The sequence below is a fragment of the Monomorium pharaonis genome, chromosome 4 (genome assembly GCF_013373865.1).
Source record: "Monomorium pharaonis isolate MP-MQ-018 chromosome 4, ASM1337386v2, whole genome shotgun sequence".
In the NCBI taxonomy this organism is placed as follows: Eukaryota; Metazoa; Arthropoda; class Insecta; order Hymenoptera; family Formicidae; genus Monomorium; species Monomorium pharaonis.
Window position 1 is genome coordinate 3,340,132 of NC_050470.1, and position 25,135 is coordinate 3,365,266.

The following is a 25,135-nucleotide window of genomic DNA, read 5'->3' on the forward strand; positions in this document are numbered from 1 at the left end:
GTAACACGAATCTCGCGAGAGACGCTCCGATAAAGTCTTTCCGCACCCGCTTTTCGATCTCTTATCCCGATTTCATTCGCCGTCAAGCGCGAAGAGTCTCTTTTATAGGATCTATTTCGATCAGTCAGTGATTCCTCGCTTCTCGAGACAACTCGTCTTAAGTTGTCGCTACGAGTGGTGGAACAGACTGGAAATACCATGACCGATTTTTCGCCTCGTCTCGCCGTCTCGATCTGTTCTGAGGAGTCTCACACGAGAACCCGCATTGCCGAGCTTGATTCCTTAACCCGAATCTTCCCTTTCATCGATTTTATCCCTCACGTATTATATAACTGTATGTAGTAATTATTAAAAGAGAGAAGAGAAGACGCTCCTCCTTTCGCTTCTTCGCTTCTGGCCGCGGCGAGAGATTAAAGAATCATTAGGGACGTTCTCGGACGAATAAATTTAAAATCTCGGTCGGATATAAAAGAGAACCTAAAATTAGCGGAATTTTATTCGACGGCGTTTTTTTTTTTTTTTTTTCTTAAACGACCTGATGTTGACTGTTTTTTCGACGAGAGTATCGAAGTTCGAAACTTAAATTTTGTAGTTCGGAGAGATAAAATTTTCCATTATGTAAATGAGATTGATTTTTGGAAGGAAAATCTGTTATTCGACACTTGTTTATTTAAGAATAATTCCGAGAAAATCCTGAATTCTAAATTATTTCATAAAGTATTTCTACAACAGCTTGACCTTTCCTTTCCTGAAAAATTCTACCAAAGGACATTCACGCCAATTCATGTAGAATCTCCTATTGAAAACTTTTTCTTCGGAAATCTTGTGTATCCGCGGGGATTACGTTGATGTGAGAAAATGATTTCCACGTTAATCGTGAGCGAAGAGTTCCGCGGCGACGCGACGCTCGCGGAAATCTATTTATACTTTGAAAGCATTAAAATCGCATTTACGCGTGTGTGCATAATCGTGTGACATAATCGGCCAACACCAACATTTCTAGACACAATTGCTTCGTTCTCGATAAAGCTGGTATGTATGTGGCTGTTATATCTTCATTCTGTGTCGCATTTTATGCTGGATATGTTTGGATTCTCGTTTGCGTTAAAAGCCGCGTTCGATCTTGACACGAGAGATGACAATCAGTTACAATCGTCGAACTGAAGATGTGCAACGAAGACATCTTTGTCCGAGATTAATCCTAGCAGAAGGAGCTTTGAATCGCGATGGGCGATTATAACGGACTGAGAGACTGTAGGGAGAAGAAATTGTTAGAATTAGTTGCGCGTAACAATGTGATGTTAAATAATAATGTGATGTAAAAGCATGTAGCGGTTTTCAGAAGTGCGTGCATTGTAAAATTTTTATAACGAGCAGAAATGTAAAAAAGTATAATGAATAAAAGTACGATTAATTACAAATATAAAATTATAAAGAAATCTTGAAAAGTGGCTAACATTGGGCTCTGCCTTTTGGTCCTGCTGGGATTAATGTCGAGTATTTTTCCACGGGGAAACGGCTCGCGGTCGAGAAGGCGAGCGAAATTTTCCTTCGTCAGCCGGGAATTTATCCGCCGTCATTCTGTCCCGTCGGGTGTTAATGATTCGGATCGGTAAATATTTAATCGAATGCACGACACGCCTCAAGTGCCACCCGATTACGCACGCGGATGCGTATACGCGCGAACAATTTGATCGCGTGCATTCGCGAGACCGCCGTTTCTGTGTCGTTCACATTCTGTCATCCGCGGAATTTCGATACAACGAAGACTCGCGTATACTCGGTGATAAACATCGACAGAATCGCGCGCGAAATCATTGATACGGCGAGAAAGCGAAGGTACGCGTTTCGCGATGTATAACGCGAAAAATACGCGCGAGCGAAAAATACACGGCGGACCGAGGTGTTTCGGTGTTTTTTGTGTCGCGTCAATCAGCGCCGTGGGAGGAGAGCAGGGAGAGGGAGAGCGAAATAGGGTAGATAAATTCCCGCCCGCTGGAAATTTTATTTTCGACCCCTTTTTGTTGTCCCTAAACTGATGTTTTCATCCGGGATGCGCATGATGCTCGCGATGCATCGCGAGTTGTTTGCTTTGAGAATTAAACGCATTTGCGAAAACAGTCAACCTACAGCGTTAATTGGTCCGTCGAAATAACATTGTGCATATTTGTCGAGAGTCACGACCCAAATATTGCTTATTTTTGGAAATGGGATTCTGGTATGACAAAGAGGAAACTGTAATATATTTACGGATATATCACGATGCGATATAGACAAAAAGGGTGAACGCGTTGTGAAACGAAATTAACGCAGAAGACGTGTTATCAATAAATGACAATATTATATTATTAAAAGGAATGACGATTGGAAAGCTTATATAATATTCGGATTATCTGTATTATATGAAATTAGGGACAAACGTTATGACAATGTTATACAAAATATTCATAATTTTAATGAGATTGGCAATGTTGACGGCCGTGATTCCATCGGACCAATTAAGGTTTTAAGTGGACGCAAAATCGACGCAATGCATGTACTTAGAGCAGTAGAATAAACGAGGATTGTTCTTGACCAAGTGAAACATACCTCTGTAAAGATTACAGCTGCGGTATTTTTAAATGGACATCAATACGTAATCACAGAGGAGGAAAGAGAGAGAGAGAGAGAGGGAGAAGGAGAAGATAGGCGATCTGTAGAGGTTCGGTAACATTATTTAGAGATCTGATTTATATTACTGTGAAGTATGTAAAGGCTCCTTTAAGAAATAACGAAATCCGAGTTAATCTGCTGTACCCGCACTGATTTAATCGATTTTCTTGGCGTGCGTGCCTGCGTGCGTGCGTACATATATATTACATATAAATGCGTGCGGGTGTGCGGGTATGTATGTATGTGCGTGCACACGTGTGTATGTGTGTGTGTCTTCAATCCGTGCACTCTTGGAAGGATCGCGCGGCGATTGGCACGTATATCTGTTACACACGTTCCTACCAAGAAGGACGAAAAACGTCCACTGCGGTCGCGTAGCGCGTCCATCCCAGATTGTTCGTCGCTCTCTCTCTCGCGAGGCTTCTGCGAACTCGCGATCATAACTGACGCTGGTTCGAGTGGCACCTCAGCCACCACGTGAGAAACCACGTGGCCAGATTGTATACCAGATTGTACGGAGCGGAAACTCGAAATTGCGAGAGAGGTCGAGATCGGAAAAATCGGCGCGAGGAGCAACATCATCCCTCCTCCCTCCGCTCCACGCCCCGGCCGATCTTTTCATCGGGATGGTTCCGCTACGTTTTTTTTTTTTCGGAATGAATGATCGTTCTCGCAGCGCTCGCGGGTGTGCCGCGATCGAATTCCGATTACGCTCCTCTTTCACATATCCAGCGAATTGTGAATTCATAATGCGGTCGAATCGCAACGTCGATACAGGTACATATACCTGTGTACTTTATTATATGTATGTGCGTGCATGGGAGTATGCCCGATTATTCGTCATAGCTCGCGAAGCAGTTACGATGCGGGAGACGTCGTCGTCTCCCCGAGATATCCGAGACCTCGTCTTTCGGATACGCACGGCAGAAATAAACGAAAGTTACGTGCGCATTATGAATAAGCAGCAACGCGCGGGTCTGAAGTGGAATTTGCCGCTTGAACTTGCAGCAATCACGGGACTTTAGTTGGTTTATCGAAGAACTCTCTGATTTCCGTCAGTTTTATAGCGATGTTAGATAAACGATGATAAGAAGAGCGAAGGAGGAGTGTACTTGCGAGCGGATTCGCGAGTGCGAGAGCGAAAAACAAAGCGATGCGACTCGTGAAGCGATTTGCGTTTCGCCACGTTTGCGAAAATCGAGAGGATGCGAGAGAGTGAGAGAGAGAGAGAGAGAGAAAGAGAAAGAGAAAGAGCACACGCACCAGATCGTTTTTACGCGCCGGAGACGAGGATCGTGTGTGTGCACGGCGAATAACGTTAATAATAATATTAATAATAATAAAAAGAGATAATGATAATAATAGTAATTGTCCGCTAACGATGTTACGCCAAAGTTCGTACGAGTGAAGTATTTAAACTTGTCTGTACGTGTATAGGGACACGATAGGGATATACCTGTGAGTATAAAAGTAAAAATATAAAAAATACACAACATACAAAAGAATTAATGAGAGAAAGAGAGAGAGGGGGAGGAAAAAAAAATACAAAAAACCAATATTATCGCTATTTTGCATCGAGGAGTATATTGTAAAGTGAGGATTTTTCTCGCCTTGTGATTATTATGTTTGTAAATCGTAGCCGATTGTTAGCCGCTATAAATGCGATTGTACACGTAGGCAACGTCCCCCTGAGGATCGGACCTGTATTAACCCTACGGATCTAGTGCAGCCGATGAGTTAATCGAATTAATTAATGGATATATCAAAAAAAAAAAAAAATCTCATTTTTTGTAAATATTATAATTTAAATAAATCCTATTGTAAAGATTGTATAATTTACATGGCGCACATCGTGCTTCAACTCTCTCTCCCTTCTTTATTATTATTATTTTCTCTTCTTTTTCGCCGCATTCAGATCCCCATGCCCCGCGCATATCGCGTGCCACGTGTGGTCCACGTCCGCTCCTCCATCGCACACGCGTGCGCTCCCATCCGCAATCCTATCCGATCCACTTCATCGTCGTTCCTCGCCGGTCGCTTCGCTCAGCATGGCGATCGTCGACCCGAATCGTCCGCTTTGCGTTTCGCGATCACGAAGGGGAGCGTCATAATAACACGATCCTCTTCCGTATTGCGGAGTCGTGCCTAGTCCTACGTCCACGTAAAATGCATCTGCATGACGTGCGGTTAAGCGACATTTACAATATCCTGCTGTCGAAATTATCTCGAAACGTTTCCAACATTTATTTCCATTTCGTTGCTGCAATTTGAAGCTTTTTAATTAAAGAATTCTCCGAAATTCGTTATACGTACGTAGAGACGTTCTGATTTAATTCACTGTTATAAGCTTACGTCTGTTTTTTTTGTGCGTGTATTTAAATTAAAAAATTGAAATATCTGTTGCGATTTTTTTCAATAACGTTTTTTTTTCGCGTGCATCGGCTGAATCTTGTCGCGCGTAATCGAGGGAGCGTCAGCTTGGCAACAAGAGTGGGTGAAGCCGGAAAAACGTATTCGTGCTCGCGCCATTGTCACGGTAACGACCGGGGCCTCGAATCACCGTTCACGCGATATTACACGTCGCTTCCTCCGTTGCGTAGGATGATCGCGATTATTTTTTTTTTTATTGGATAGAGACGGGCGCGGGAATCGATAATCATGACGATGCACGACATGATCAATGCGGATAGAGTTACCGTGCGGGGGACTGAAACAAGTGGGTCGAGCACACTACCGGAAATCGGGTTACTTCCCGATGTGAGGATATAAGTTCGCCTCGCTCGAAAGGAGATTCTATCGATCGTATGAAATCCGCAACCGTGACGCGGCACAAAATCCCGGAGGGCCAAGTCATTGCACAGGCGCGAGTGTTCGCGAGGCGAATTGATCGAACGGTCTCATTAAGGTTGTTTACAGTAAAAAAAATTATGCGTGCCGCGGACAAAATCGGGATGAGTTTCGCACAAGTTGTCCGGAGGCGCTAAGTTTCCGCGATTGTGTCTCGTCGTTATTACCCGCGATAATAATCGAAACGTTTCTCAATTTATGTTGACGCGATAGTTGGTTAAGTGGAAAATGACAGAAGGCATGTTAAAACAAATTGGACAACGGACCGATTAAAAGGCCCTGGTAACCCTAGACATTGATGTTACTGACACCGACGTGTGACACGATGTTAACGGTGCTGCTGGCATGGTGACGGATACGAGATTTCGTGCCTGTGTATTGGTGTACATCGTCGGTACACACACACGCACACACACACACACACACACACACACACACACACACACACACACACACACACACACACACACACACACACACACACACACACACACACACACACACACACACACACACACACACACACACACACACACACACACGGGATCGCTTCTGCGTCAACGAAACTTTATCGCAAGTTGCGTTGTGCAACGAAAGAGTATTTTTGCCGTTCTTGATAAATTATATTTAACTCTCTTCGTGGCATAACACAAAGTGTCATAAAACTCCCGAGCGTAATTTCAATGATATATTTTCCGGCGTGCTGAAATTAATTCTTTTCTAAATAAAAATTTCAAAGGGAATAGTTGTTCTTTGACATGGTCGATATTGAATGCTTCTAGCAATTAAATCTTGAGTTATAAAAAGTTTAGATTAGAAGGGTTTATTTAACTGAGAAGAAATTAGCATAAAAAAACCGTATAAAAATACATATTGAATACGTTACGTCCGACATTCTGTGTATTTTCCACGGTGATTTATCACGCTGCTCTAAATTAATTAACATAATATTTAGCTTCATTAATGTACGCGATATTCAATATTAATGTTAAATTGCAAATAACAGTAAACTCCATCTAATTAATAATAATTGCGAGTCACTCTTCGTCGGCGGAAATATTGTCACTGCTGTTCCCAGATTAATCCGAGAGCAAGAAAAAAAAAAGGACGAGGGGGAAAAACGAATCGAGGAAATAACATTAATCTTCGCGCGGACACCTGCAAAGTGTCATTTCGAGTCGGGCGAAATTGGCGGACGCCGATACATAGTTTTGGTGCCGCGCGACGAATTGAAGAAAATCCTCGAAATAGCGATGGCGATGGCGGATCGAGAGAAAAGCCAACGGCACGGCCTTGGCACTACTATAGCCTGTCGGCGCGGCGCGGCTAAAATTGACGCACTCTCTCGTGGGGGAGCGGCGAACAATCACAATATTACTACGTTGTGTGTTACCAGTAATGTTTGTACAACATGAAGATATAGCCGCGGATATCTGATAACGCTACCTGTTTCGCGCGACGACGCCGTTCGTCGACGTGCGCTTAATTCGCCTCCGTGCGACTCCTATCGACTTTCGATTTCTAGTCTTTCACAAACAATACCGAGGAACGTGACAAGCTGTCGGGCAAGCTTTTCCCTCTTCGGCTGTGTGGGAACCGCGAGATTTTTATCCGTGTTTTCGATCGCTTGCTCGTTAATTTCGTTAGCCTTGGTCCTGTTGAACGGAAGGAACGATTTTACCGAGGCATCTAAAAAGATTTAGCCGACCGCAGATGAAAGTAAATAACTATAAAGGACGGTTAAACTGGTTGTTAAAGTGTCAAAGTTTTTATCAGTATTGCTCGTTACACTTGATCGTTTGTTATAGTTATTTTCGGTCGGACAAAATTATTTTCAAATGAATTTTTTAGACACTTTAGCGCAACCTGTGTACTTGTTATTTTGTATTATGCGCCGTTGATGTGTTATGAAACAGATTCGAATTATGTCTAATACGCAGGTAAACGACTATAATTACTTCACCTGATTATTACCACTTACTTTTTTATCGACGTAATTATCGAATACAACAGATAGTAAATCTTAGAAGACTCTCATTCGTCATGCGAGGCAGCCCGTCTACCTAAATGACGCGCGTTGCGTTTTACACGTTAATTATATTACCGAACAGTTAGGTGAGTTAAAACCCATAAATTCGATCCGCTCCATAACTCACGGTCAACGATATTTCATTTCAACTCGTACGTTCGTCGATCCTTTATTGTCGTATTTTTCTTTTTTTTTTTTTCGCGCGACCGTACCGTTTCTCCCGCGCGATCAAGAGGACCAGCTCTCTCGTATCGCTGTGGAAAAATTTATTCGAGCCTTATCAGCAATAAGGTGTGTCAAATCGTGCATACGTTTCGTACTTATAAATATAACTGACGGATCGCGGCGCCTTATCGCGAAATTATGCATTATCACAATTTAAACGTTGGATCCGTTTTTGCGCGTTTGACAGGAAAAAAATTTTCCACTTCGCGGAAACGAGTTTTCTCCTTCCTCTCCGTTCACCTTATAAATAATTCCCGTGCTCGCGGCATAGACATCATCGTTTCCGACAAAGCACCATCGCTGTAATCGCAAATATGTTTCGTGATTACGTGGCGGAATGCCGTTTGTGCCTCATTATGTAATTCGTTGCATAGAGGATGCAATCGCAGGCGCCGCGGGAGAGATGCGCGTGTTCTATTGTTAGCTACGCGCGGCATTAATTCGCGGAGTACACAACTCGTTACTCGCTGTTAAAACCGTTGACGAACGAGGCTAAGCCCGCGCTTCGAACGTGATAATTGATAAGACTCAGCTGGAGAATAAATTTGATTGATAACCATTTCGTCATTTGGCTCGTCCGTATTTTGAATACGTATTTTTGAATATGTATCCTCGTGCATTCCCATTAAACATTTTACAATTGACGAAGATTTGCGAGGATTAAATGATAACGCGCTTATCACGAGATCGCGATGTCTACGGATATCGCACATTTGTCGTTGAAAAACAAAAAAACAGATTTCAGACTGACTGTCTACGCCGCGTTAACGACAATGAGATTCACACGCCACGTAAATGGCCGCCCAAGTCGATTGAGATTTCTTCTTCGACGCGATTTACGAGACTTTTGACTTACATCACTTTTGCTTCTAACTCCCACATAACGCACAGATGGGATGATTAAGTGTCCGTGACCAAACCGAGCGCAAAGCACCCGCGCGCGGATGTTGCATCGCCATATATGACGTTTTTCGTTATACTTATCACAGCGGTGGTCTCGGCTATTTCCAGGGGAAGCAAGAATTATATTTGTGTAGAAAATATTTTTAGAGTATATTTATATACTCGAAATGGCCACGAAATGGCCCCTATCGTCTTATTCTATCGTAGACAATCCCTACACTGTATATTATGTGTACAAGTATAATCTATAAAAAATGTCTATTTTTTCATGTCAAGTTTTACTGTGACGGAGCAGAAGAAATTTCATCACGATAAATAGTACCATCCGGCTCTTTTCATCCGATAATAAAGCCAGTATGACGTAAAAAAATGGAGTAAACCTTGTCGAAATGATGAAAACAAAATGTAAAGATTCAGGGCGAAAATGAGGTAAATCTGTAATTCGTGAAGCTTCCTTTTTGTGTGTCATCTAAAACAAACTTATTTCTGGGTCAAAAGAAGAGAGATATTTTTCTATTAACAGTTTCAATTTAATTTACATTTCTACTCAATATATTTCATTTTATTGTCGCAAAAGACCGCAAAAACATCGTCGAATTTGTGTAACCATGGATTATACGTAGGAGAGAAGTAAATTAAAAAAATTTAGTTTAGCCTTGTGAGTATGATACAGTCTATCTCTCTCTAAAGTAGACCTTATAAATTGTGGACTCGCTTCACTTTTGCATTGAAACTTCCGATTAGGAAATGGGGAATGCGTATAACGCCCGACATCTAGCTTCTCATTCACGTTTGCGGGACGTTCGGACCTTGTCGGGCACCGTGCGTAATGACAGGAAGGCAATTCGAATGCCGAAGGCATTCGACTCGGTAAAACGGGTGTGCGTGACCTGCCAATTGTTGCAAACGGCTTCGAAAGCGCGATTTTCATTAACCCGTAAATACGCGCGCGTTTATTAAACTACGTCGCTCTCGACACGAATCGGTATAACGATAACGTCTTTTCTCTTTCGTAATAACATAATCTTCTCGCAGGGTAAAATAATTTACGAAAATCCAATTTTGAAATATGAGGTCAAATTAATTAAGAAATCATTGGCGTAATACTAAGAAAAATTTTAGCCAGTTTTACGGGTAAGTTAAATGACTTTTTTTTTAAACAGGTAAATTAAAAACTTTGTTTCAGACAATTAATAATTTCGCGCAAGAAATCAAATTGTGAGTTACCAATTCGCTGTTTTTATATATTACAAGAAAAAAATCGATCATCTTGAGAAAATTTATTTGCTATAATTTAAATGCAAGTATATTTGATCGATGGAATGGGTATCATCCGTCTCTTGCCGCAACGTTTTATCGAGTGCATCCTCGGACGGACTTGCGCAGTGCGATCTCGGGATCGATTAGCTCTCGTTATCGCTGATTTATTTATTTATCATCTTCTATCGAGCAGCGCGGCGATGAAGTTTAACGCTTGCAAATCGACAGCTAGTTATAGACGTACAACACATGTCTTCGACATCGTTACTTCGCGTGGGAAATCGATGCTCTGTTACGCGAGGTAACGAGAGCACGATATCTAATTCTACGCGTACCTCCGATTAATTGATCAACCAATTCGCAGCGGATGACCACAACCGTTAAGTAGAGTACTAATGACATCGTACGCCATTTTTCAAGCAGATTTCAAGTAACATACACCGCATCTGCCTCTCTTTCCATCCTGAATATCATCGTAAAATTAGGTGATAGAGAGATTTTTAATTGTATTACGCTTTAGATGATAAAATATTTATTTTGATGTTTGTGTTCCAAATTGAAAAATAACACCAACGAAAGAATATAGTCAAGTTGACCCTATAAATGCCTTGTAAAATTCTTTCATTGATCAATTATAATAAAATTCTTTGTGTTCTGATTGGTAAATGAAATGCTTTGAAGTATTTGTAATGTCAAATTTATTACAATCAAAACTACGGGTAATTAATTAATTTATTTATCGAGGGATCATTTATCGAGATAATTTTTTTTTTCAAGTTTTCTATAGGTGTCTGTATTCGGACGTACAGTAGTGCAGTGTAAAAGTGACACTTTTTTACGCATCGCGATTGCCGTTCTTGAAAATGAAAGCGAATGGCTGAGAGAGGGTCTCCCATTGATGAGCGCAGAAATCGATACGAATAGATTGTAATGATACATGTAAGTAGTCGTAAAATGCATGAAAAGTTTATATAAGAATATATAAAATCTCCCGCGGGTTTATCAAGTCGCAATCTCGCTCTGCGACTTATGCTCATAATTTAAGTAGGTTTTTTTTCCACGATTTTTCAACGCCCTCCATTCCCTCCCGAAATAAGTTCTTGTAAGCAGATATTATTCTACGTGTGTCTATGTAAAAGTTTATCGCTGTAATCGGCGGCTCTCAGATCACAAAGTGCATTTGTAGTGGTCTACGTAGTCATCTTTAAAGCAATAATTACGACAGACGGTTATCTGCGTGATGCGCTACTGCTCGTTTTGTTTACAGCGATCTGGGATCAGCGTTGATCAACGGTCTCCGAATTTAATTGTAGATCGTTTTATAGATCCTAATTATACTGTATGTAATGAGACTGGACTCGAAACTTAATTGATCAAGGCTGGTAATAATAAACACAAGCGAGTATTCGTATATTGAAAAAACGAAACTTTTGCATAATGTGTTAAATGTTCTAGAAATGTCTCAGCATTTTCTATATTTACAATTGACTGTCTATCTTTACTTGCGAGAAACATGAAATACACATCGAGCTGTCCATGAATCTTCATGCGCGTTTGTTTTGATTTCATTCATTCGTTTCCTAAGTAAAGTTAAATCGACTCGAACGGAATGACGTATACAGTCACGAAATTAATCGTCCGAACACAAGATATTATTTATACAAATTAAAAGCGTACTTTTGATGGAAATGCATCACTAGAGTTTTTATTTCCACTCAAGTAGTATAACATCTCATTAATTTGTTGCACGAAATAAACTTCTATATTCTGTGCCTGGACAGTTAGTTTCGTGACTGTATATTACGCGTTCGCATCATGCGGACGTTCATCACGGTAGTTGTTCACAACAATTTGCAACAATAAACATCCTTCAAAGAAATGGATCTCCATGGAAAAAGATCTGTAATTCTTTCGGCGAGATCAATACGAATTGATTGTGTACGTATAAAAATAATATATAATAATATAAAAAGAGGTAAAAGAAAGAAATAAAGTATTGGCGATTGCAATCGCGCTTTTATCTGTGAATATGACGTTAATGAAAAAGAGAAAGAAGTAACAGCGACGATGTATCTTAGATTATTTGTATTTAAGTTAATTCAAACTAATTGTTTACGTATCTCTAATACTTACGAGTGATAATCACGATAAGTGCAAATAAATTAATTGAATAGTTATCAAGTCTTATCTGTTTACAGAGCTGTAAGGTACATTCCTTTATGTTTTATATACATCCTTGCTTCCTTCATTCTCTGCTGATACAGGTAAGTATGATTATTTTGAATAAATGGACAGAATAAATATACAGTTATTCTGTAGTGATATATTGTGAATGTATTCATATATTCACAATATATGTTGTGAATTATAATGCATATATATATATATATATATATGCATTCTTATTTGTTTATTAACTGATGGAGTAATTTTAACATTATACATTGTTACATTTCTTTAAATTCGATGTTTGCAGTATTTATTGTGCATATAACAAATAACATTTTAAAATTTCTAACAGAGATATCAATAAATTAATACATGTTTTTTACAAGAAATGTACTTACATCTACGCAAGGTCAATATAAGAAAGCTATGATTTCTTAAATGAATGATAGAATTCATAATTCTAAGTTTTGCGGCAACGGTATGACTGTACTGCGTCTTAACCCACTTACAGTCGTGCATGAAGAATTATCGAACGCATCATGGTCAACGTCGATAAACGGAAGAAGCGTATTTTCCGTTCAACGGTTTCTGCAAAGGTGCTAGTGCTAATAATTCAAGAAACTAAAGTTATACAAAGTTACTACTATATATAATTCTTATTTATTTGGTATAATATAATCTAATACGGATGCGATAAGTAACTTATAACATGAATTAATTTATAACACGAAGTAAACTTATAACATGAATTAATTTAAGTATAATTTTTATGCAACATTTTTTTAAACGTTTTCTCTCGCTCATTTCTTAATATTAAATTCCTTTCTTTTCGCAATTTCACATTCTATTGTGCACGCAACACCTGCTCATATTTCGTGAAGAGCTTCATTATCGTCGCCCTCAGCGTCTTGATATTCGTCGAATGTCCCGAATTATCACGCGAGATGCGATTTTCTGCGCGTGTTACGCGTACGCCGACCGTTCCCGGGAACGCGAGCGTGAGTCGGGCTCCCTAAACTAATTCTTCAATTAAGCTACGTAGTTCCTCCATCGAGGCTGCGGACAGTAATAATTGCTACGTCGAGCCAGACGCTTGACGCTCGCCAAGTCGACGTCGAATTATACACCGATCCATCGTCGATTTCCCAAGAAAGTTGCTATCCGAGGCGCGCGCTGCAATCAGACATAAATGCTATCAAATACGGCAGATTCAATCGGCGATGCGTATCTACCGAAGTGAATTGCTCGTCTCGCACTTCGAGCAGCTGAACGAAGAAGACGATACGTTCAATCGCGAGTTTTCTTTTCTCCGTCAAGATATTTAGCCGGTTTTTTGCGCGGAAGATAGGATTGGTTTCCGCGATTTGAGCGAAGCGAATGCTTTTTTCATTTCTTTAATATAGTGTTTACGGAAGACTTCGTGTTTCCGATACACGAACCGTAATGCTTACTGAAGTCTTTTGCGTCTTTCAGCCTCTCTGTCTCTTACTTTCATTGTGAGGCACTTCGTTAGTATCGTATAGCTTACCCGAGACAGAGAGAGGAAGCTTGTTGTGTGTAACACGGTACCGTTGCAACTCGATCTTCGCAACATGCAGGCACTTTTAGAAAATGCAAGCAGAAAGTATAAGCTCTCCTCGTATAACGTGTCTTCTTTATTTATATACTTTTAAAAATGTCGCTCACGCGTGTTACATTTTCATATAATATAGTGATTGTAATTTAAAAAGATAAGCTGAGAAGGATATTGAGTTAAGAGAATATTAATTGAAAAGAAGGATGTTTTTTAATGATGTTCAAATAAAAATGTCATATAGTATCATATAATATCATGCAATAAAATTATATAGAATCAAGATTCAATATTAGTTTTCTTCTATATGTATTCGAGATTTCTCCTACAATCTATCTCTTCTTCAGTACAATTTCAATATATAAACACGGATTTTGCTTGTTAGCAACAAGTTTTCTACAGATTCTAATTAATTCAATATCTTAGTAGATTCTACATACTTTCTCCTTTCGCCAAGATGTTAACAGCAGGCTTCTGCTTGCATAAAAATGTAATGTTATTTATGAAATTTATATAATAGAGTTTCGCGTATGTGTGTGTGTGTGTGTGTGTGTACTATGTGTAAAGATTGAAGTTGAATCAATATTTGCGCTTCTGTTTAAAAGCTTCGTAAAATTGTCTTTACAGTTCTTAAAATTGTGCATAGTTTGATTTGATCATTACACACTTGAATTGATTGAAATTTTACAACCATTTAAGAACAACGTGAATATGTTGACATTTCATAATGAATGCATCTTAGTACGTACGATATAATTTGTTCAAAGTTCAAAAGTTTCCCTTCTTTCTTTTCCCCCGTAAAAATTTTGATCCTATAAATCTTTGCGCTATTGCAATGATTTTTATTTGTATCAGATTTATATACTATTATATAATTTATCTCTGTGTTCTGAAATTTTTGAAATTACGTAATTAAATGACGCCTTAAGTGGAACAGTGGAATATTTTGTAATGTATAGTAGCAATTAAAAAGTTTAAAGAAAATCGTATAATTTTACCTTGAGTTTCAAAGTTATCACAATTATATTTATATTTCTATTTAGTTACGCGCATACTTTCCTTCTTTTTTTCTTTTTCAAAATGTAAATATACATTATTTTATTTTAAATACAAAAAATATAAAAGACGAATAGAAGTGACGAAACAGAATAGCGTGATTGAAATTAATTCAACAAACAAGCCTATTTTACGAAAACAGGGCTATGTATTTATCATTAAATATATATTCATCATGGACCATATTTCCAGTTTAAAATAGGCTAATGTTGCCTTTGTATATCTGTCTCTAATTTATTTACAAGACCCGCTGACTAACCCGGTAAATTAGTTGGCTTGTCAACAAGAATTCAGGAGTGTGGTCATTATGAAGTATTGAAACGCGAATTAACACTGTTCATAATATCTGAAATAAATATATATAATTCTGGGTGTGCATATACGACGATTTTACGCAATCGGGATACTAAGATCCTCCAAGACTGTGTAAGAACGCTGACTTTTTCCCTCCATATCGGGGGGCATTGTACAAAACGATATAAATATTAATCTCTACGTATAAACTACCCATTTTATCGAAATATTATTTCAAATAATAAATGATGTTTAAGCGTTTTACATTCTATAAAAAGCTTTTTGAACGAATATGCTGTTGTAAAATATAATTACTGCTCTATATAAAGTTGTTTGTCCATCCGTTGAAACATTGACGTATGTTGGGAACTAAAACGAGAACTGAGTTCTCGTTGGCGTAATTAAAAATTAATAAAGTACACGGGTGTCATTCAAACAAATTGTCACAATTTTGGATATAATATAGATTAAGGTTTATATTCAGTACGTGCTTATGAAGATATTAGTGCGTTTTTTAATCATTCCCTCCCTGTTTTCCGTATAATAAACGATAAAGGTAGAATTACAAACAAGCGCTATTTTTATAAATAAGTTCTGAATACTAAATTTATTTAAAATTTTTTAGTTGCTATACGATATTTTAATCAGAATTATTTAAGTAATAGAATAAAGATAAAAAAGATTTTTTAAAATCTTTATTTTTCGGATCTTTTAATTGTCTATTTTGAACTGGAATATTTTGAGCGCTGCATAACTTTCCATTATAAATTTTATGAATTTGTGGTTTATGAATCCTATGAATATTGTTGAACCGGTTGAACGCGTTCATCCTTGATCTGCATCGTCATTCTTGCGCAACGCTCAAATTCAAGCTAATCCCGAGATTTGTGTGCATGTGAGAAATTGATCAAAGGTCGAAACAGCATTTTAAAAAATTCTACGCCTTGTCGAATTTTCCGATTTTTTAAACCGAGTTATTGAATGCCATAAATCCTTTATTTTTTTTAATCTATGAATTTCTAGATGTCGTTTTTCTTTATAGATATTATTTAATTCACTTCCGTATCATTAGTTTTACTTCCTTTATTTTATTTTGATATTTAACCTCATAATTTATTTTTAAATATTATTTTATTCCATAATTACTTTATTAATTTGATATTGTCAACGTATATTAATTATTTAAATACGCACACCAGGTTTTATATTAAAATCTTTAAATAAAGTAAAAACTAATATAAAAGTTCTTTTGCTTCGTCCAGAAACTTAGTTCACCACATACATTTGATTTATGTCTGATCGTGCAGATAACGTGTGATATAATCATTTTATATAATGCTTTAATGACGTTATGTTTTATGTATATGTATATTTGTCTCTCTTCCTTCGAGAAATTGCAACTATAATAATGTTTATTCTGCCAACAGAAACGTGAATGAAAATATTTGCGTATATACAATAATTCATGTTTTTTTATCAATTAAGTATCAATTAAGGAGAATAATTATAAGTTTTAATTTTAATAAGGAAAAAATATACACAGATATATATATATATATATATATATATATATATATATATACATTGAATACTTTTAAAGAGATAATAAGTTTTTTGGACCAAGTAAGATGCATGTTTTGGAATATATGTCGCTCAAAATTTTAAGCATAATCCAGTTTCACTTGTATATGATAAGTTAAAGTAGGACAAAGCAAAAACGCGCGAGTTCCACTTTTTTACGGTGTTCTTGAATATCATCATAAACTGTAAAGAATATTACTATAAACTGTATAAATATTAATAAAGTATATTATAAATAGAATTAATGTCAACAAAATTTGATAATCTCGTGCTGTAAAAATACATTAAAATTATAAAACTAAATATCAAATTCATTATTCTATACATTTCGTACAAAATTCCGTATCTTATATTAATCTAATATTAATTTGAAACACAAATCATTATTAATACCTTATTGGACTATATTCCCAAAGATCGCATTCAATTTTGCGGCGACTGCCATTATTTTCGCGATACTTTCGTCTCGATCGTCGAAAATGCGACGTGTGTATTCGCAGAACGTCCCAATTTCTTTTTTGCCAACGGCGATCATCCTCCAATCAGTCGGACGTGACGTACCTGACTTTGAGCGGAGGGCTTGGGAATCCCTCTTTCCTCCGTCCGGAATTTACCATTTGTGTTTTAAAAACAAAGTGATATACCGCCGCGGAAAAAAAAACAGAATGGTCAAGCGTTATCGCCGTGTGTGTCTGTGTGTGTGTGTGTGTGTGTGTGTACGTGTGCGGTCGGGGCCCCACATTCGTCACTTTATCGGAATATGGGATTTTCTACGGGACGATGGCTCGTAAACCGTATGTAGGTCACTGAATGCAGTGCCCGGTGTGCTCGGATAGGTGCACCGGGTCAACAATAGGTGCGAGTGGTTGCCGGAAGATGAACAGATAATCCCAGTAAACCGACGGAATGCAAATTGAAAACCGGCAAAGAGAAAATGCAATTACGATCAAGGGGAGGGGGGGGGGAGGGGGGAGTCTTTCGCAATCAGCGCGTCTGCCCTCGCGCTCATCGATTTCGCAATTCCGACCGATTATCTGTCCCTGGCTCGATCGTCGTGACTGCGAGTAATTAACACCCTGTCCATTCCGAGGTGGCAGATCATCGCGACGCGCGTGGAATAATTAATTAGCAGTCGTAACTTCGCAAAGTAAATTTTCTGTATGGCAATCTCGCGGAACACAATGCGGAAGCGGGAAACGCGAGGATAATCGTGGGAACGAATTTGTGTCTTATAATGCCACGTTCTGATCATCTTGCGGAAGCAATCGAGACGTAAGAAAATAATGCGACGTAAGAATTCATGAGTTTTTGCGTTCTGTGTGATCGATAATTGCGCGCAAAATATAAGTCACGAAAAAAAAAAGCGAAGGTCACTGTCCTCCACTTTGTCCATTGACGGATATTGATCTTTTAATTGGAATTGATATCTCTTTATCTTACAAGAACGTTGGATTACCCGATAATATCTTATCGATATCTTAAGAGTATCTCATCTTTATCTTATCATTCATCGGGTCTACGGTATCGTGGTTTCTATCTCTTTTTGAAGACAAGTGCACCTTAATTGGTTGACACGCATCAGCGCAGCAATAAATAAATCCGGGGGAGAAGAGAGGGGGGGGGGGGATACGTGCGAATTCAACGCGGCGGCATTCTCGATAACGATAACATGCCGGACTGACCTAAGTCTCGCTGCGACGCATTTTGTCGTTGGAGGAAATTTTTGTTTGAGAGGTATAAGCACGCCAGCGGAGCGCGGAGGCGCGCACAGGTGGGCACCGGGAATACGTTGTCAGAGCGGAGGACGGAAGAGCGAGCCGCGGCCGCGCGTGGACACTGGTCAATATCTTCGCTGTGGTTCTGCGGCCGTTTTGTTTTATCGTGACATGACGTTAGAGGAGCGCCAGTGACGTCACTGGATCCACTCAGCCGATGGACGGGAGTCACCGAAGCGATAAACGTATTTATTAAGTGTGCTAAGAGGGGGCCTTTGGCGATGCCCGAGGCGTTCTTGCGCTTAATGTTTGTGCCTCATTATTACCCGCGAGCCGCTTTGGTCCATTTTCTCGTCGCTTACCTCGCAGCCATCTCCTACCCTTTGCTACGCCGTCTTCTACGCTGACATCGAAATCGCGTTTTTCTATCTCGCGTGTTTTAACTAGATAAACCGACATCTCACCTCACTCGACATGGAAAAATTAACAACGTTGTACTATTCTTATTAATGCGACACGCTAAAAAGTTATATTGTTATCCTGTCTATAATGTATTACTTTCCGATGAGAATCTCTGTTGATTCTAGAAACGGCTAATTAGAATATACAAATATAGAAAAAAGCGTTCTACGGTGATCTGGGCTACGCTAATCGAGTGTGTTTCAAGTGCTCCGAAATGACGTAACTGATAAGCACCTGGGCGAGATATAATTTTAACAACACTAGATAAACTCCCTAATACAGATATACAAAAGCGGAAGTGTCGCCGCTGAATTACCTTCAAATTCGCCGCATCGCGATAATATCAAAATTCGACGTGCTATCTACATCCGGGTGTGGACGAGAGCGATCGCGCTATCTTGTTCAAAGCATCGAATACATTGTGGCCTTAAAGAAGCTTCCTTTCCCGTCCGCGGACTCGTGCGAGTAATCGCGATGATGTGCTTCGGACAGATAATTTTAGCTCATGCAAATTACTCCATGATGACTCGCTTATTACAAACGTAGGTCGTAAAATCGCGGCATAATCGAGTTTTCTTTTTTGCTGGCCTCTTAAACGTTAAGAGAGAAGAAGAAGCGGTCCGACACACTTTAACTAGTTCTTTTTTCTCTACGTCGCGTAATTTTTTTTTTATATTACACCAGGCACTCGAAGACACTTTGCATTGCGCTTGCCTTTGAGGTGACCAGTTTATGCTGGAGCGCACTTCATGTAGGCGTGAAATCACGTGGAGCATGAAACGGACATGATTTTCCGTGAGAAGACCAGACAGTTTCTCTCTTCTTCTCGTGATCTAGATATTTATTAAACTTTGTAAAACAAATTCAGCGGAACCCGCGATGTGTAATTTCTGGCATTCAGATACTTTGCTCTCGGGCGAAGGAAAGATTGAGAAATTTTTAACAAAAGAACTTTCAGGGCTAACCTTGATGGAGCCTTTGCATACTCTTGAAGAACATTAAAATTTCCATCTTTCTTCTCATAAATTCACAAATATATCAGAAACAGATCTAAATTCTTATTTTACATAAATTTCTTGTACATTTCCATAAGGTGAAGGCAGCTAACGGACTCTATTTCCGTTCGTAAGTTGGAATATCTTAAATTTCACATTTAAAAAGCACATTTCTGCACGAAAAGAACGGTTTGCTGAAATATCTAAAAGTGTAGTTAGACGCAGATCTAAAAATAATTTTTGTTGAATCATCAAAGTAATTATGTAGGATGCTTATGCGTGCTGAGCAATTCTACAAAAAGTCTTGACAACCTGACAACTTCAACACTCTACTATAATTATTTTTAAAGCCAAACAAACTTTTGGATTAGTATCTAGCAAAATTTTTCCATACTTTAGCAAAAGAGCTTTTTCCCGTATAAATGTATTAATTTTTCCATATATTTTTCCTGCCCTGTGAGAAATCTCTCGTATAGTTTATCAAATATATTTGAAGCTAATTCAATTTAATGATGCTGCATCCTGATGTATTTATTTATACTGAGTTGAGCTCCATCCAAATCTATTTGCGGCATTACGAATGCTCTAATCAAATATTCGAATACTTTAAGTAAGTGCCAGAGCTGCGAATGAGAAATTGTGGTCCAGTTATCGTTTGACAATCTAACCTGTTCCTGTTGTCCCTCGGGAAACACGGCAAACCCGGTCTTGTTGCGAGCGAACCACCACCACTGCGAGCAAGCTCCCAATGGAGCGGTCGAAAAGCACGCTTCCACAGCTGTCGCCGTTGTGTGTGCTGTCGAAACGAGTATGAAAGAACACGAGCTTTCGATTTTTCCACGTTGCTCCCTTAGATTCCGTTCTCTCGGACTCTCGCTCTTTCATTTCTCTCACTCTTCCTCCCTCCCCTCGTCCTTGCTTCTCATCAATTTCCTTCTTTTTATACCGGTCTCGTATCTATCCATCTGATGGCATGGCAATTTTTCTCGGCAAGGTTTTTTATTGCATCACGAACAAACGGTAATATATTGCACCGTTCTGTCAAAATGTATTGTGTACTCCGTGTGTGAAGTGGAACTGATTATTAAATTGGGGAAGATTGGTGAAATCACACCGCTTTTTATATAAAGGGCTTAGAACTTATAAAAAACATTTAGTTTACATCAATATTTTCTTTTCTTTTGTGTGTAATTTCTTTTATATTTTTTGTATTATTATAATTTTTTAAAACAAGACATTTGGACGAGTGATGCGATTTCAGAAAAAATTGCCCATCTACTATAATTTTCTCAAAGTATTTCATAATATCGCGCGCATAACAATGTCTTACGTAATTCGGTCTCTTATCAGACAGGTTTTCGTCTCTGCCACGGAACTGTGCGATAACCCGTGCGCCGATAATTACCAAAAGAGTCTATTTACGGTAATCGATATCTTTTATGAGACCGAGAAAGAATATAACGCGATAAACGAGATGCTCGCCCCGCGGGCCGGGAAAAGGATTAAGAGGAGTTAGATCCCTATAGTCGGGATTCGCGTGTCTTCGCTTAATTATCCGTCCAGGAATGGACTCGCGGCTGCCCGGATAAATGAGCTTCCGTTTATCGGGCCAAGGACGCCTCCGGATATCTCCAATAGCTACAAATGTCCGGTGGACCATGAGTGTACGTGTGCTTGGCCGTGCGGCGACATTTCGTTAACCATTACAGCCAAGTTCATTGATTTAGCTTGTGTCAGCGGTGTGTAACGCGCTATAATATACTGCACTGTGCCGTTATAACGTGCACTCTGTTGCGTCTTATACCCTGTAAAAGAAGAATTTTGTTCAATCCGCTTAAAAAATTACACTTCTTTGCGAAACGTCTGACGCGGCATTAATAATTTTTATAAATGTAATAAATAATGATTATTCCTCGAGTGCGTGACGAGATTTGAATATTTGAGCTTTTAGAATTTACGTAATACCGACCTGAAAAAAAGTCTCGTTGCATTAATTGAAAATCTCTGTATTCGGCCAATATATGTCAATCCAAAAATAGACGAATAAAAAATCTTCCATAAATTGTATGGATTATAACAAAGTCTATCAAATGATTTTAGTTATAAAACCTTGAGTCCTATTATAATAATCAGAAATTTTGCTTGGTTTTCATTAAAACGCACTCAATCATACATGTCTTGTTGGTGTAATCAAATCATTTTTCTCAATGTGGCATTGTTATTTTCATGATTGTTACGTAAATTACGACAGTAGAATCGAGACGCTGACCCGGAGGAGCTTTTGTTAGATCTGAATATAATCGTGCCGAGACGCGCAAAGCGACGACCTAATTTTTTTCTCCCTACCCGCGTATCCACGCCCCAACGAATCTAGACACGCTCGAAGCCTCTAAAAGGTTCACAAAATTACCTCCGTTTTACGGCGTGATTTATATTCGTTTCGCATTCTGTCGTTTTTTTTCTCTTCTCTGAACTTAAAGCCTTAGGAAAGATTTGCAAGGTCGATCAGCATATCAATCAGCGGATATCTAAGCACGAGTTTCAAACGTCTGTCAACGGAAATTCATCCTAAGGAACAGAATTCAAGAATACCTTTCAAAGGAAACTTGTTACAGTTCAAGGCTTTGTAGCGCACGGCCACTTTTCTCTTTTATCGTCTTATATATAATAAACTAAACGGTACAACTTCAATTTAAGTAGTACAAGTTTAGAACATTCGTTCGGACATGCCTCGTTGGTGTCGTCGACATAGAAACACGTTTGATTTTGCGCAAAAGAATTTTGCTAGAAGTAAAATGAATTATCTCTGAAAAAGTTACACGATTGAACAGCCACAGTCCGTATCACTTTAGAACGATCGTTGATATCAACGTCAGAAAAATTTTCCTACGACGTGTCCGCCAAGTGTCACAATTATCGCGATCGACGTCGAAGCCTCTTCTAACAGGTATTTATTTTCACGATGATTTTGCACATCTCTGCCGCCGTCGGTGATTCCGTCTCTGTTTATTACGACGGAGGCAGACGGTAATGGACGGACGTAAATGCAGTGGCGAGCAAGTGGAAGCAGTCAGCGGAGAACCGGCGGAAGCACGTAGGTTGCTCGGCCGGATTGTTTCGCCCTTCGTCTTCGCGATCTTGCCCTCCCGCCTCGTCCTCCGCCTACGTCGATGTCGCATGCACGGGCTTCCATTCTCGGTCTTCGCCGCGCGTGATTCCGCCGATCGACCCGCGCCGATTCGTGCGGGCACGAAGAGAAAACTGGGATAGATTATCATAAGATTTTTTAACGGTGATTTTTACGAGAAAGTGGATGGAAGATTTTTCAACGCTATATATACATTATGATACGTCATTTGCATCCCTTGAGTTCAAAAAAAAAAAAAAAATTAGTTCTGAATGTATCATTTACTGAGAAAAAAGTTGTTAACTTGATTAAATTTTTTAACTCAATTCAATTTTTTAAATATAAAATAAATAATTTATATTATCAACAAGCTGCTTTAGAACTTAATATAATTATCGTTACTACAAGAAAATTCTACGTATGACAATCAACTCCGAGTATAGGTAATTTCAGTAGTAGTATAGGTAATTGTCACATTTCAGTAGTAGTATAGGTAATTGTCACATTTCAGTAGTAGTAACGATGAGAATATGAAATTCTAAAGCGACTTGTTGAATAGATAAATTATTTTCCTTAATAGCTTTCAAAATAATATTATAATTATAATTTAATTTCAAAATAATATTTCAAAATAATAAAATAAAGTTTCTGTTCCTTTTCTTTGTTTTTTTTTATATCATTCTTTCTATAAAAAGTAAAATATGACATTCATAAACATAATTTTTACACGACTGTTTAAAATGTAATGATTAAGTAAAAAAAAATAAATAAAAAGAATAAAAATATTTAAGGCGTACCGTTTTTTAGAATTACAAGGAAATCGCGATTGATAATGCCAAGAGCTAATAACAAAACGAAAAGGAAAATAAGACAAATTAACTCGTCGACTTCGTTTTCTTAAAAGTCGTAAATAAAATGCACTCTATACTTTCATGCAAACCATTTTTACACGACAAATATTAATCAACGGTAATAAATAGAAGCCCTGCAATATATTTATTGAGTCAATAAGCTTTTTGTAAACCAACCTAATATTATTATACAAACCGGTCTTTCCTTACTGCAAACGCGGTCGTCGAGGAAGACGAGCGAGCCGTGACCTGCAATCTCAAGCCGTATCCTCGCACTTCGGCGATCTCGTTCTCCCTCTCGGTACTCCCGCGTCCTCGTTCCCGAGACACAGTTTCGTGGTGGCCACCCCCGAGTGTTAGGCCCCATTCACTCTCCTTTGACCCGCTCGCCTGCGCGCTCGCGTTATCGCCGGCGCGGCGGTCTTGCTCCGCGTGCCCGTGATTGCCCGTAATTTATTTATCTGCCCTTAAACGGCGCGCGTGCACGGATTTTACTGGGCGCCGTCACGTCACATTACGTGCGCCGCGTATTCTTGGCATTGGGACGCCATTGATCTAATTGGCGTACGACAGGTATCGCCTCCGGCCGTCTTCCGCCGACGCGTCTTGTGACGATCGTCCGAATTTAGGATGTGTCGATACAATCTTGACAGTTTTCAAAGTCATTTCTAGTTCATGAGCACATTATTTTCGTCAACCTTTTAGTTGTACACTACATAGTGAGTGGAGTTGAATTTTTGCAAGGACATACAAAAAGGTTTTAATCTATTTATGCAATTTTTACGTACATCAAGATATATTTTAAAAAGTAACGTACCATGAGAGTTGGGTCGTTCGATGCATTTGTTAATAACACTAAAAAAAGAAAGTGTTTAAGATATTAAAATGTTTTATTTCTGTCTCAATTTTTATATACCTAATAATGTTTTAGTTTTAATGTTTAGATATAAAATGTTTAAAGTTCGTAAAGAGATTTCAGTTTTAGGCATTGATGAATATTAAAAAACAGAAGTAGGACATGTAATATCTTTAAATTAAACATTTCTTTTTTTAATATAAAAATACCATATGAAAAAAGGGTTTAACTTAAACTTTCATTTCCTTAGAAGCAACATTCAACCGGTCAATTGTTTCGGGAATTTTAATATAATATCTGTTTCGCTTTAAATAATATCCTTTATAATTTTTAAACGGAAGCATTTTAATTTTTTATATGACGATAGTCTGTGCGTCTCTTGCAGCGATATCGGCCGTTCAACTTTAAACACGCGCCGCGTTCGGCCTTCATCTCGACCCCGCATTAATTTCATTAGACCTTAATTTTTAATTCAATTTTATTTAGCGCCGTATTACTATTATTATCGTTTTTTTATCGCGCTCTTGGTGCCGGAGCTTT

General features: G+C 38.6%; 1 long non-coding RNA gene across 1 annotated transcript; it reads right to left on the reverse strand.

Moving 5' to 3' along the window:
* Positions 1 to 507: 507 nt before the first annotated feature.
* Positions 508 to 23,518, reverse strand: LOC105835160. The gene is made up of 2 exons (XR_004963017.1): positions 20,430 to 23,518; positions 508 to 13,258 (listed from the first exon to the last, which is right to left on the reverse strand). It is a non-coding gene; the product is annotated as an uncharacterized LOC105835160 (long non-coding RNA).
* Positions 23,519 to 25,135: the final 1,617 nt, after the last annotated feature.